This window comes from Ceratotherium simum, chromosome 6 (assembly GCF_057802395.1).
Source record: "Ceratotherium simum simum isolate JZ-2026a chromosome 6, ASM5780239v1, whole genome shotgun sequence".
Lineage (NCBI taxonomy): Eukaryota > Metazoa > Chordata > Mammalia > Perissodactyla > Rhinocerotidae > Ceratotherium > Ceratotherium simum.
Genome location: NC_141905.1, coordinates 61591100 through 61606059, shown reverse-complemented (window position 1 = coordinate 61606059; position 14960 = coordinate 61591100).

Sequence of the window (14960 nt, the reverse complement as noted above, 5' to 3'; positions counted from 1 at the left end):
AGCCCTGGGCTGAGCCGGAGCCCGGAGGCCCGGGAAGAGCGCTCCGCGCGCTCGGTTCCGCACAGCCTGGGGAGCAGATTTGAGCCGCCCCGCAGTTTCCTTGGCTCTGCTGGATTCGATGCCTCCGCCAGGCTGCCAGTAGGCTTCCGGAGCCCCGCTGACAGCGCGCGTCGACGTTGCGACCAGACTCCGCCTGACAGATCACCGTGGCGTGTGGGGCTAGTTTCCTGGCCTCTTCGCGCAAGGAGGCGGCGGCGACCGTGGGCGGGGGCTGAGAGGCTTGACTGCAGGCTGGAGCGAGGGGCTGGGATCCAGGGAGGCCTAGGATCCAGCCTGCTGTCTCTGCGGCTCTCCTGGCTCTGATCGGAGCTGCTACCCGCGCGGACCAGGGCGCTCCGATGGCGTTGGCTGCGCTTCGGGAGCTACCGCGGGGACCTGTGATGTGAAAGGGCCTCGAATCCAAGTGCCCGCCCCGAGCCTCTTAGCGGGCGCCTGCCGGGCCTGCCTCGGGGTGCGGCTGTGTGTGGTGTGTGTACTGCATGTGTGAGCTCTGTGAGAGCGGCGCGTGGGAGTGTGCGTGTGAGTGTGGCATGGATCGTGTGAAGGGCTGTGGGCCCTGCGTCCATTCTCGGGACGAGGTTCATTAAGGCGTAGGACTCTCTGGGCCGCCCGCCCTGTGGCCGTAGTTCCTTCACCGCCAGGGACCGTTGCAGGCATGTTCCCTTGCAGGCATGAACCCACTTTCGGTTCCGGCTGCCCAGGGAAAGTGGCCCGGCTTTGTCTCTTCCTTCTCCGTTGGCTCCGGGGCCTCGGCCCGGCTTGCCAAGTCCCGGGACGCGGACGGTTTCTGCTCTCCAGGCCTGGGACCCCGCGGCTGGCGGACAGGCTGGCTCCACCGCGCGATCCGGCTGGCGCGGCTTTCCCCGCTCCGCCTTTCCCGGCCCTGGGGCCCGGCGGGCGGCGCCGGGTGAGGCTGGGAGGCGCAGTTCCTTATTTTACGAGGTGTCGGGCCAGTGTCAGACGCAGCTCCGATAAGTAATACTCCAGTCTGAGGGACCAGAACGTGGTAATTAATCCCAAAGACTTAAGTGTATTTTAGTTCAGGAGGAAAAAAATCACTAATTCAATCGTCCGGAAAATTGAAGTTTGATGCATGAGTCCCCCCTGAAAGGGACGGGCTGGGGCCGCGCGCCTCCCCTCCGCCCCTGCCTGTCGCCGCGGGGTCCCCCTCCTCCCCACTCTTCTGAGCCTTCAGGTCCAAGGAAGTCGACTCACCCCGCCCTGCATGTCCCCAGCCACGCGAACCTAGGGGCACCTTGGTTTTGCTCCCTACCCCAACAACCAGCCCCTCTTTCTTGGGGCCCAGAAACTGGTTTGTGCCAAGAAGACAGATGTTCCCCTAACACACACACACCTGGGAAGCAGCATAAGGGAGCGCAGGAGGGGTAGGGGGAGTGACTAGATAAGGGGCGGGAATGGCCAGGGTCAGGGGCTGCAAGACTTGTGGGAGAAGGGACCCGGAACCTGAGGGAACTGGGATCCTGAGGGTCAGTAGGTAAGGAGGCTGCTGTTGCAAAGTGGAGAAGTTTGGGGCTGTGGGTGGTGTGAATGGGGTTAGAACTGTGGGTGTCCTGGGTGGTGGTGGTTGGGCTGTAGAACTGTGGGTGGTTGAGCTGTGTGGGAAGTGGGTGTGTCCTTAGACTGCACGTGCACATAGGAGGGCTCAGGTAGAGGTTGGCAGGCGTGGGGGAGCTGGAGCCTGACCCCAAGTGGATCCACAGGCTGTGTCTCCCAAAGGAGAGGCTCCTGGGACTGGAGCAGAGGAAAGTAGGGGTTCCTGGGCCTGGTGCATGTGCATGAGGGGGGAGCAATACTCTGGAAGGAGGAGAATTCCCACCCTGAGTTTCCCTGGGGCCCCACCTCTAGCACTCGCAGATCCAGGGCTGCTATCAGCAAGCCACCTTGTCTCCTTCTAAAGGCTGCTAGTCCTAGGAGAGACCTGGGCCTGAGGGTGTGTGGGTGTGTGGTAAGCTTCGAAGGCATCAACTGGGTGTGTCACTGAGTGTGTCAGAGAGTGTGTGAAACTGAGAGACTGGGCATGTGTGGCTGATTGATGGAAACGGAGCATGTGCAACTGGGTGTGTGCTGCTGTGTTAGTGTAACCGATTGTCGCAAACTAGTTGTGCAACTAGGTGTGACTAAGTTTGTGCAATGGAGAGGAAAGAAGTAAAGCTGTCACTGGGGTGGGTGTGACCAGCAGGTGAGTGATGCCCCGGGGTGTGTGATGTGTGCAGGGAGCTGGTGTGAGCAGATAACCGGGAGAATGAACATTGATGTGGAACTGAAGCTGCCCACAGACAATCAGGATCCTAGCTCCAACTTGACCACTCTGGCTACTCATATTTACACTTACGGTGGCGGGTGGAGAGAGGAGCACATAGCCCGAAGGGAGGGGGGCTTGTGAGAGGAGTGACCAGAAGGTGAGATGGAGAACCTCAGCCTTGGCATGAATCTACTTTGAAAGCAGCTGAGGCCAGTGAATAAACACTATGTAGGTGCAGACTCTGCTTCTTTGAGAACAGAGTGGGGTGGGGGGTTGCCCTCTGCTATGCTGTTGGGTAGTGGACAGGTTGCCCTGCCTGCCTCCTCCTACTCAAGTTGGGTCCCAGGCTGAACGTTTGTCTCTATGGCAATCTGCAGGCCCAACTTTGGCTGCATCAATCCCAGGTCACCCTTGAAAGCCCAGCTTCCTCCAGCTCACTCAAGGGAAGTTCTTCCTCCCTGGGGGGCTGAGCCCTGCCCTAACTGGAGAGGGTACAAATGGCTATATGCACATGTGTGCATGGCAGACGGGTGATGCTGCCAGCAGGGCTGGGAGTGACTGAGTCCTTCCCACTTTGGAATCTGGTTTGTATCTGTGTGAGTGTGTGTAAGGACTGTTGTGCATTGGGTGTGCATGTGGACATATGCAGGCTTCCCCATGGAGAGCTGGATGTGGCTAGTTTGTGAGTGGAGGCGGATGTGGTGGCCAAGGAAGATTAGTTACCTAAGAGCATCATGGGACCTGTATGGGTTTAGTCATCAGCATGTGTAGATAGAGATTTAAGATGAGTTGTTGGGCCGGCCCCGTGGCTTAGCGGTTAAGTGCGTGCGCTCCGATGCAGGCTGCCCGGGTTCGGATCCCGGGCACGCACAGACGCACTGCTTCTCCGGCCATGCTGAGGCCGCGTCCCACATACAGCAACTAGAAGAATGTGCAACTATGACTTACAACTATCACTTGGGGCTTTAGGGGAAAAATAAATAAATTTAAAAAAAAATTTAAGATGAGTTGTCACCATATCTGGGTGTGGATGTGACATCTGGATACATGGGTTGGAGGCATCCCCAACTGGGTGTCTGCGCCCCCACCCCTCCCAAATTCAGGGGCCCAAGTCAGAAGTAGTGGGTCCAGGGCTCTGTGGAAAGGGATCCAGGGCTGGGAGTCTCCTCCGCCAAGCAATGGAGGCCTTCTTTTCCCCTTCCTGACCTCCCAACACAGAGGCTGGGATGGGGGCTAGGGTGGGGAAGAAGTGACCCCTCCCATCTCTCAGAGGCTGCTGAAGGTGAAGTGCCTAGGTCTCCATAGGGACTGTCTCCCTCTCCTGATGTCTGTGATGGGTCCTATTGATCTGGCTGCCTGAGGCCCCACTGGGACTACATGCCCACATGGAGACGAAGGGTAGGCCCAGGTGGGCCCACGGGCACATGGCCAATCCAGGCACACAGACATCCCAGAAACAATGCAAGCACACACAAGGCAGGCACCGAGTTACACAGATGCCCAATGCACACCCACAGTGACACAAACATACGGGATGCCCAGAAACGCAGTGCAGTCACGTATAACACAACACACCCTCCGAAATATAGGCAGCCAGTAGCACACCCAACAGTTAAATAGATAAACCGTTGCTGTTAAACAAATATACCATCCCCACCATTATACACATGATACAGACACAGTGACAGAGGCAAAGCCCGCGGTTAGCACAAGCACACAATGCTCACACTTCCAGACATTCAACGTAACCACAGGCGTGGGGAGGGAGCTAGCTGCTTCAGGCGACTTTGGGGGATATGCTGCCGATGTTCTGATGTTCTGAGAGGAGTCCAATAGCAGAGGAGGGCAGTGACTAGCAGACAAGGGTGGTGGGGCAGGAAGGCTCTGGCTGTCTGGGGGAGCTCCCAGCCCTTTGCGCAAGAAAAAACCCAGTCCCCAAACACCCCAGAAATGCAATCAAAGCCGCCTGCCGCCCACCCGCCCTGCACAATGGCTCTGGCTGTAGTCGTTATCATTTTTGTTAACTTTTTATCGACTGTTTGCTAGATGGCGTGTCAGTAAAGTGTATGATTTGAGATGAAAAATTAGGCAGATTAACCTGAGGGGAGAGCCTGATTGATTACTAAATAGGATCAATTTGAAAGTTTTAGTCCTGGCGTTTCTGCAGAGCCTCTTAATACTTCAAACTTCAATTTTACGGGCGATTGAACTAAGCATGTTTCTGACAAAATTGATATATGTATTAATTTGCTTTAACTGGTGATTAATTACTCTCCACTGAAAGAATTATATGGAGCTGTTTGCCTGCGATTTGCATATTAATCAAATTCTAGTTGATAATTCCACCGGTGGGGGGGTCGGGGGTGGGGCATGGGGCACGAGGATGTGAAGGGGTGTTTGTGCCGTGTGCCAGTGTGTGCGCTGGTGTATGGGGGGGCTCCCCACCCCCCCCTTTGCTCGCTCCCTGCTTAGCTGCCAGTTTAGTGCATTAAAACCAAAGATGCAGAACGAGTTTGCCCGGCTATTTGGCGGGAGCAGAAATTGCCTGTCCGGTTTTATGATCTGCTCAGCCTGAGCAGCCGGATCCTTAATGTCCCCTGTCAAAGTGTCCGCGATTTAAAGGGAAAACGGCCCCCGCTTTAGCGCCGCGCCAGCCTGACAAGGGACCAGGCAGGGAGGAGCACCCACTTAAATAACTCCCCTTCCAGAAGGACCACGGTTTCCTGATGTCACCCCAGCTCCTGGTACCCTCGGAAACCATGTCTTCGGAGAGGTCCCAGCTCCTGCTATGCTCTAGCCATGGAGCACCCCCCCAACACGGGGCGGGGGCCACATGCAAGCACAGCAGAGACCCAGAGACACGGCCAGACACTGTCACTGGAGCTCATGGGCAGGCATCCAGCCTCTTAGACACGCGCAGACACAGCTAGTCACACTCCTGTTCACTTAGACCCCAATCTCAGGCCTGTCTGTAGGCACATTCAGCTGCCCACACGCACACCCAGACGCGCAGAATCGCACATAGGCAGGGAACACACATAGACACCCAAGTCACGTCCACACGGCCTTTCAGGTGCACTAAAGACACACGCACATTCTCAGATCCACACGCAGACCTCATCCACACACACACACCCAGGTGTGGAACCCTCTCTCATGGGGATTCGCGGCCGGATACACTCCCAAACGCCCCGGTCACACCCTCTCGGACTCACGCAGTCCCCACCGCTCCCTCCCGGTCCCCTTGCCCGGCCCGACTCTTTAAGGTAAAGGGGGCGGCGCCACTGAATCAACTTTTCCCATCTCTGGATTCAAAGGGTAGGAGTGTAATTAAAACCAGATAATTAATGAGACAATATTCCTCCAGCTACATCTTTAATGAACAAACCCCTTCAGGGCAGCCTCCTCTTCTAGGCTCATTAAAGAGAAGAAAGTTGGGCAGCTCGCGGACTTCCCTGCGTGTTAATAACGAACCCGGAGCGGGTGCCTCGGCCCGGAGCGCGGGAACCACAGCCGTGCTCCCTGGCCTTGGTCCTCCCACCACCACTTTGCACCTTTGTCCGCTCCTACTGCCCCCTCCCCCACCATATTCCCGCCTGGTCCCTTCGTTTCCCACTGCCCTCCAGCGGTCCCTGTTAGTGACTCCCCGCTCCGCCTGCCCTCTCTCGCGGCCTCTCACCAGCACCAGGGAACCGGTGCTCGGACGCAACCCGGCGTCCGACCTCCCATTTTCCCTCATGCCAGGCGTTACGCTCTCCAGGCCCTCTGGCTGGATGATGCCGGCTCTGTAGAAGGGAAATCAGGCAAGGTAGGGGCCCAAGTCTCTCTCTGAACCTCAGGGCCCTAGCTGAGTGGCCTAGGACTGGCACTTGAGCTGCGGTCCTGGGAAGAGGTGGGCTGGAGATGGGGACAGAGATCACCTCGTTTTCCACACGCGCCCTCGCGCACTCTCAGGAACGCGCACTAGCAACCACATGCGTGTGCACTCTCGCGCACGCGAGCGTGCATACACAAACACGCCCACTCGCTCTCGCACACACGTCCGGTCCAGACGGCGCGGCCGAGCAGCCGGGAGAGCCTGGCTTGGGGCTTCTCCCCCGCCGCCTGAGGTCGCCCTTGCATCATTCGTCTCCAGGAGACGAATCGCTTTTCGCTTGGCTTGCAGCCTCCTGGGCCTGGAGTAGACAGCTCGGCCAGGGAAACTAGGAGCGGGCAGTGTACCGGGGGTTCAGGGCCCCAGTCAGACCCGGGCGAGGGCGGTAGCTCTGGCGGCGGCGCCTGTGTTCGCCTGCGCTGGCTTTTAGGGATGAGTTATGTGGCAATGAGCGAAGTAAATCTGCATGCGCAAAAGATGCTAATTACTCTTAATAGCCTACCCAGACGCCCCAAGACTGGAAACCCAGAAACGTAAATCTGCTCCCGATAAATATTTTTAATTGTGAAATTTCCTAGAAAGAAGGCTTTGGGTGCTCGGGCCGAGGCATTTGGCTTTGGAGGGAGGGAAACGGCCCCCACTCGGGAAGCAGGATCTGGAGTCAGGGCCCCGCGTAGCGGCGCCAGGCACGGGCCGAGCGACCTGAGCCCGGCTGGCCGGCGCTGGGTAAAGTTAGTGATGTATCGCATTAATTACCAGTGTGAGCTGCAAATGGTTCGAGGCCCAGGAAAATTAATGGGAATCCAAATTCTAATTATGTAGCTGTTGTTAAAGAGTTTAACTAGATAGTCACAGAGAAAATTGGATTATGCATAGAAATATGCAGCCAGCGCGCGCGGTCTGAGGGATCGGTCTGGGGACTCTCAGCCAGGCCGCCCCCCTGCCCTGGAGGACACTCCCCCTCTCAGAGGAGGGAAAAGACCCGCCCCCGCCCCAGCGTATAAGTAAAGATCCCGCGTTTCCGATGGTAGTGGCTGGGCGGGTCTCAGGATGGGAGGAGAGGCTGAAGCTTGCAGAGGCGCGCTCGGATGCGGGTCGGTGTGGAGGTCCGGGGCTCCTGGGTCCCTTGGTCTGGGTAAGCGTTTGTGCCCATTTCTCAGGTTGTTGTCTCTCGTCTCCGCGAATCCACCCAGCACCTCTTTCTGACAATCATATAATTACATCTGGGCGCTGTAGGTTTACATTTTTTCCACTGTCAGTTTAAGGAAATAGCCACCAACCGGAAGCCCAATTACGCCCGAACCCTCGTCATTCACTTTGTTAAGGACCCTGGATATGTTTCCATTCTCGCAGGAAATGAGGTCTGATCTAGCAGCACTAATACCTCCGGCCTCGAGGAGGGGGCGGGGACTCTCAGGGGCGGGCTCCTTTCCCCAGGAGGCCGGGCGGCGGGTGGTGCCGAAGCTTCGAAAAGGGTGGGGCATCTTGGGGCTGCCGACACCCAATCCTCCACTTCTCCCAATTTTCCCCAGCACCCTGGATTCGTTCCGTCTCAGGCCACCCACTCGGCAAGCCCACACTTTCCCGCATCCCAGTGCGCTGGGCTCGGAGCCCCCGCCACGCTGGCGCTGGTGGGGGTGGGGGGCGACGGTCTGGAGAGTTGAGGGGATACTGCAGTCCCAAAGGAAGATCTGACATCCTTTCATGCCCACCTACCCCCTTCCCAGGAGCTTGCAACCTCCAGGATGCTGCTAAGGTCTCTGGAGCTAGGCAGGTAGGCCTGGACGGCGGGGGAAGCACCACTTCTCCGGGGCCCAGTCCTCATTCCAGATTTCTATCTCCCCTTCAACGAGGACGCAACCTCTTCCCACCACCCCCTACTTTGCACGAGAAGGCCGGTGGGTCCGGGCCTCACCAAGAAGCTCCAGTCCGCCAGGCCATAACTCTATCGGCGCTTGGCAGCCGCAGGCAGCTTCTAACGCCCCTCATGGGATTTCTATTTCCCAGACGGCCTGGTGGGATTAACACTTGCGCTGCTGGCAGCGCTGCCCCTGGGTCTCTCCAGGTCTTCCCTTCCCTCCCCACAGGCTCCCGACTGAACCCGGAGGTTGAGGAGTGGTGAGGGTCGGGACCTCCGGACCAAGCCTCGGAAGACCCGGATGGTCTGGAGGGAGGACCCCCACAGGTTGGTGCATCAGAGTCTCAATAATTTGCAAGGGGTGTCGAGAAGCCAAGCTGGGGCCCGATGGATCAGTCAGGGAAGGCCTCAGGCAGAGAAGGGCGCCTGGCGCGGGGGTGTCCGAGAGAGACAAATTCTGACCTGGGGAATGGGCCTGAGTCAGTTGCGTTTAGAGCCCCTCCCCCTTCCCTCCTGGGCCCTGAGGGAGTGGGAGGCAGTACCTCGAAGCTTGGGGCAGATTTCCCAGCGTCAGGAGAAGTCGCTGAGGGTATCTGAAAGACGAACAAAGGAAGGGAGGCCAAAAATCTGGAGATCCGCACCCCACCCCTCCCCCGTCGCACGGGATGGAGTCTGGAAGGCCCAGAGCAGGAGGTGATACACGGACCCACAAATCTTGGGAGAAAAACAAACAGACGGACAGACATGGGCATGCTCTTGGATTTTTGATTCTCAGGCCGAATATGTATTTTAAGACCCCGAATTCTTCCCCCAGTGGCCTCAGAACAGAACCAATAAATCCAGAGAGGCAGGTGGGCCAACGACAGACTAAAAGACCAAGGATTCTCCACCCCTCTCCAGCTCCTGGGGAGTCTGGAGGATCCATCCTGCGTCCCTCGCAATGCATGCCATGCCTTTGGCCTCTCTCTCCTCTCCCCTTCCAAGCCTCCTGGGAGCCATGGCTGCTCCACAGGCCTCCAAGTACCCAGGCCATCCCTCTGTTTCAGTGAGGAAAATCCTTGGATCCCAGTTGGGTCATTCTTCCTGCAGCCCTTGGCTGGGTCTCCAAGCCAACCCCCTCGGCTTGAGCCAGGGTCTTCAAAAAAAAAAAAAAAAAAAAATCCTGCGCTTCTCTGTGATGCGGGCTTCGAGCGCCACCTAGTGGCATTGATGGAGACGCGCAACAGCAGCAGGCGCCCTTCAGCCACCCCCGCTTTCCCCCCAACCCCGCCTGGAACCCCAATGCCCACCCCGATGCGGTCCCACTCTTACACAAGCCCTTAGGTGAGCACGATTCACCTCCACTTCCTGACACTGAGCCATAGGAGAGGGCCATGGCAAGGAAGAGCAGGGGTACAGCTGGTGGGCTCCCCCTAAGAACCCGCAGATGCGCGGGACGCTCTTTCAGGGATTGGGTACCGGATGAGGCTGAAAAAGGGACCATCCCAGGTCTCTGTTGGGAGGGAGCTCAAAAGGGGCCTCTTGGGGCATCGCAAGAGCCCATTCCCTCTTCTGGGTGAGCGCCTAAAAGGGAATTTATGAGCCCCTAGTCATCCCTAGTCCTACCCCAGCCAGGCCTTTTGCAGTCACCCGGACACTGAAAGCAAATTACTCTGCAAAGTTTGGGTCCTCGCAACGGCCTCCGTGCAGGAAAGATTAGGCAAGAGCTCCCTCTGCTGTCCATAGTTTAGCACTGCTGCAAGCTGCCGCCCTGGAGGGCTGCAAAATTCAGGGGTGAAGCAGAAATCTGCTTCTGATCTGCTGCTTCAGATCAGGAGCCTGATCTGATCTACTGGCGATCATCTTAGCCATCCCTCTGCCTTCTGGAAGGGGATCCCTTTCCCAAACGGGCAGAAGAATCTTCCCTGGTCTTCATGCCTTTGCACAGGGAAAGAATGACTCAGTGCTGCTGAGTTCCACCCCTGCTGCTCATTCTGTGGTAATCTTACCTCTTTCCTTTCTGCTGCTGGGCTAGCGGACCCCCAACTGATAGGGTGCCTGGAAAGTCTAACATTTCACCCTTTACAGTATGATTGGCCAGCCTGACAGGACGGGCTGTGTTCCCTAGCTAGCACTCTACAGATGGAAAGGTCAGTGCCAACAGGCCCAGGGGCAGTCCGTTCAGAGACTACATAAAGAGTGGTGAGAGGTGGTGACAGCATTGTCTGGCACTTCTAGAAGAGCCAAGACCTATGAGTTTCTGGGTGACAACCAGCCATTCCCCGGCAGAGAACCCCCATGAGGACCCTCACGCGCCTGACACACTAGCTTCCTAACACTAAATACTCCTTTGTGCTGACCCAGGCTGCTACCATCTCCTATTAACGCTGACCTCCTGACCCCGGCACAGCCACATTCACCAGAGTCCCGCTCCTGAGATCTGCTCCACCCCACCACAGGACATTCTCTAGCCCTGGACAACCGGGAGAAGCAGGGGTCAGAGTGGGCAGGAACCCAGGTAGGTGTGGATGAGGCTGTAGTGAAGGTCACCCTGGGTCTTTGCCCTCGATTTGGGGACTGTCCTTAGAGAAGACGGATGGAGGGCAGTGTGTGCATGTATGTGACAGAAGAGGGGTGCAGGGCTTCAAATGTCCCCCTGTGGCATGAGATCCGGTGACAACTTTTCATCTGAGGTGATGCTCTGTGACTGTCTATAGGTCTCTCGGAGCTCTGTTCCGGGCCCCTCCTGTCCGTCTGCCATGACTCCCACCCGGACACCGATCCAAGTAAGCCACAAGTGTTGGGAATTTCCAGTTACTCTAAGTAGCCCAAGAAAATGAGAATCCTTAAACCCAGGCCTTAGATGGGGGAGAGGTGACAGAACCTTCTGTCCTCTTCCATCCTTTTCCATCCTTTCTCTCTTGGAGTCTTCAGTAGTTTCCCCTGAGGGGGCATGGTTCTTCCTTCTCTCTCCAGTGTGGACATCTTGAGGTCCTTGGTATCACTACACTTAGAGCCGGGACACCTCGTGTCCCTTTCTCCTCCCCCCAGGTTTGGGAGAAGGCACTAGGGGAGAGGCGGCTGATGTGTCTGGCCCTATGCTAATCTGAGCTGGAGAAGATGCAGGTTTCAGGGTCCCACTCCAGAGCCACTGAAATGGATCCCTGGGAGTGCCGCCGAGAGTCTCCCCTTTGATGTAGCAGCCACTCCCTCTGTAGCCCCCCTCCCAGATTCTTACGAGCACTATTCGGTGAGAAGGGCAGAGCCTCGCCCCTTCCTATCCACACCTTCTCCCCAGAGTGGCTTACAGGCAAGGCAGTCAAGCCTGTCATTAGGAACTGGACATCCTGGGTTTAAGCCTGTACCTGCCTAGTGGGACTTTGGCAAGTCACTTCATGTCTCTGAGCCTCAGTTTCCTCATCTGTGAGTTGGGGACAGTAATCCCCGCCTCAGACGGCTGCATTGAGGGCCAGATGAGCTAAGGTCCCCAAAAGGAGCTTTGCAAAAGGCACGTTTCAGTACAAATGCTGGTTATTATTCAAGAACATCAGCACCAGGTATAAGGTGTTAATAAGTCCAGGAAAGTCCCCCCCCAGGTCAGGGGGGACAACCCCCTCCTTTGGAGATTTCTCCTCCTTGTGAGTGTGTGAGGGCACCTCATTTGCAGCACCCCATGGCCTGCACACTGCGTTTACCCTTTGTTCCCAGCCCACCTCTCCCACCAAAGAAATGTAACCAATCTCTGTGGGAAAACAGCCACACCCTCACCCTTCCCATAAAGGAATTGGGCTTATCTAGCGTCGGTTTCCGATATTAAAGAAGTGGCTACAGGTCAAGTTCACCTGCCTGGGGGACCTTGTTAAAAAAAAACACAGGGGCTGAGCCCTGAATCAGGAGTTTTGTGGGGCAGGGCCACTATCCTGGAATATCTAGTGTCATTGCTCCTAGCAGGCAGTGAGGCCCTACTGGAAAAGCCCCCACACAGACCTCCTGTCTCTGGTTTCCCTCTAGGGCAGAGGCTGAGGTTGGAGTAGCAAGTACTGAGCTGGGCGGATTGTGGGGATGATAACCTAGAATGGCATTGACTTAGAACGGCAGGAAGCAGGTCTGATGGAAAGAGCAGGGCTTTGAGCTGTGGGGCAGGAGAGCATTGCAGGGATCTCACTCATGCTAGCCTTGTGGTCTGGGCCATTCCTTGACCTAAGACACAGTTTCTTCATCTGTAAAATGGGGGTGGCACTAAGACCTGCTCTATTCCAGAGTGGTCGCAAGTAGCCACTGTTTCCAGAGAGAGGGTTACATTTTCACAAAAATATAGATGTGTGCATATGTGTGTAGAAATAAGAACAGAACATGCATCCTGTTCTGAAATTTACTTTTTTTCACTTAATAATAGATCTTGGATATCTTTCCATGTTGATATTCTGTGGTGGTACCTTGTAAACTGTAAACTGTAAAACTGATTTAAATAACAGAAAAAACACTACCCTTTGGGCTCAGACTGGCTGCTCTAGCTCCTGCCATCATGTCTGCCTCTGAGTCAGTGGGAAGAAGGAAAGGGCAAGAGGAGCACATACCTTTTAAGGTCATAACCTAGAAGCGGCATACATCTGACCACTTCGTGGCCATCATGACCTCTTCGTGGCCATCAATCACCTAAGCTGCAGGGGAGGCTGGGAAGTATAATCTTCAGCTGTGTGACCATGTGCCATCTAAAACTCAGGTGTGCTAAAGAAAGAAGGGGAGAGTGGATATTGGTAGAAAACTAGCAGTTTCTTCTCACTTCCTGGGGCAGCCACATGATTCTCACATACAGCACCTAAGGAAGACAGTGACAGAGGGAGGGAGCCTGAGAAAAAAAGCAATAAAGGGATCATTTAAGAAGGGAGGTCCTTGAGGGGCCGGCCCTGTGGCTTAGCCATCAAGTGCACGCGCTCCGTTGCTGGCGGCCTGGGTTCGGATCCCAGGCGCGCACCGACGCACCGCTTCTCCGGCCATGCTGAGGCCGCGTCCCACATACAGCAACTAGAAGGCTGTGCAACTATGACGTACAACTATCTACCGGGGCTTTGGGGGAAAAAATAAAAAATAAATAAATAAAAGAAGGGAGGTCCTTGAGACAGGGACAAGGAGACAGGAGGGGAAAAACCAAGCCCCGGGTCTGTGGCCAGGACCTGGGGTCAGGGAGATGGCCTGGGTACGGTAGACCTTTTTTATCCATTCGGATCTTCTCATCTATTTCCTTCTCCTCCCTCTGGGTTCCTAGTAAAGTTCTGTGGACTTCTGTGCTTGGAGAAAATGTGCATTATTTTTTTGTGCTAGCCTAAGCCCAAGAGGAAGAAGACTGAGAATAATGCTGGAGGGCGCTCGGAGAGTCCTGGGCAGTGACAGTGGAATCAGCCACAGGCCAAAAAGAAGCGGCCAAGGGTTTCCATGCTAATGGGGACAACGTGCTGTGATTCCTGAGGGTCCCAGGAAAAGCAGCTGACAGGGATGCCCTGGCTGGGCAAGTCCGCACCTTGACCTGGGGAACGGTGCAAAGGGTGGCTACATTGGATGTGGGGACTTGAGGGCACAGAGACAGTGTGAGGACACCGACAATGGGCCCTTTGTCATACCCACCACCTTCCCCTGTTGTCTAGCTGTGTTCTTGTGTTCCTAAGCTTACTGGGGCCTCTAGATCTGACATTCTTAACCCGGTGCCCAGAATCCTCTGCAGTTGGAGGCAGAATTGTGTGAGTGCTTAAGTGTGTCTTTCTCAGTGGTGATGGCATCATGTGCTTTTTTCAGATTCCTGAAGGGTCTGTGACCCAACAGAAGTCAACAGCATGGATCTTTTCTTTTCCTCGGATCTGCTGCGAGGAAACCACCTTGATTTGATTTTGAAACTCCTGTGACTGGGCATGTAAATGTGTATAAGTTAAGTTTGAAGATGAGCAGGAATTCTGTAGCCCTGTCCCTTGGAGGACAGCTGTCAGGATGTGGCTGAGGTTTGGGCCAGAGCTGTCCAGCCAGAGAAAGGGGGCTGGAAAGGCTGGGGGAGCCACACCTTCACCAGCAGGAGGCTCCTTGGAGGAAGAGAGGCGGCAGGCAGTTCTCTCTCTTCTGTGGACCCCAGTCAGAGAGGGAGGCCAGAGTGAGGGAAGGGCAGAGGACTGAGAAAGACAAATGGGACCTTTTGCTTTGGTAAGTGGTGGTAAGGTCCCACTGGCCATTTGCTTCTCTTCAACTCTAACCTTCTGTAAATCTGGATTCCACAGGACAGGAGACTTCAGATAGCAAATTCTTTGGAAGGCCATTGTGGGCTTTTGATGTATTTCTGTTGACTGACTGAATGATTGGATAAATAAAACAAAATGGCACCCTGAGGGTACAGCCATGTTAATAAAAGCCAGGGAGACGCAATCTTTGTAAGTCATTTGAAGCTCTCTCGGCAGGGGCCTCAGGCATTTCCACAAGTGGTTGCACCATGCACCATGCAGCGAGACCCTCATGTGATTAACTCATTCAACCCCCAGAACTACCTGGAGACATTGACGGTTACAATGCCCAGTGTACCAATGGGGACCTGAGGCTGGGGGCTAAGGCCCTTGCCCGCTGTGGCAGTTTGCAGGTGATCAGAGTTGGACCTGCTTCCTGAGGCTGCAAAGCCCACCCTCTGCTCTTCTCATGGCCACCGCTGCGAGCCCACCCTTCTGCTCAGGCCCTGGCAAGCTTGGGAGTTGTGTCTTCAAGGTTGCAGCTTCCTGGGGCCGGCCCCGTGGAATAGCGGTTGAGTGCACGTGCTCTGCTGCTGGTGGCCTGGGTTCGGATCCCGGGCGTACACTGATGCACCGCTTGTCAGGCCATGCTGTGGTGGTGTCCCATATAAAGTAGAGGAAGGTGGGCCCGGATGTTAGCCCAGGGCCAGTCTTCCTCAGCAAAAA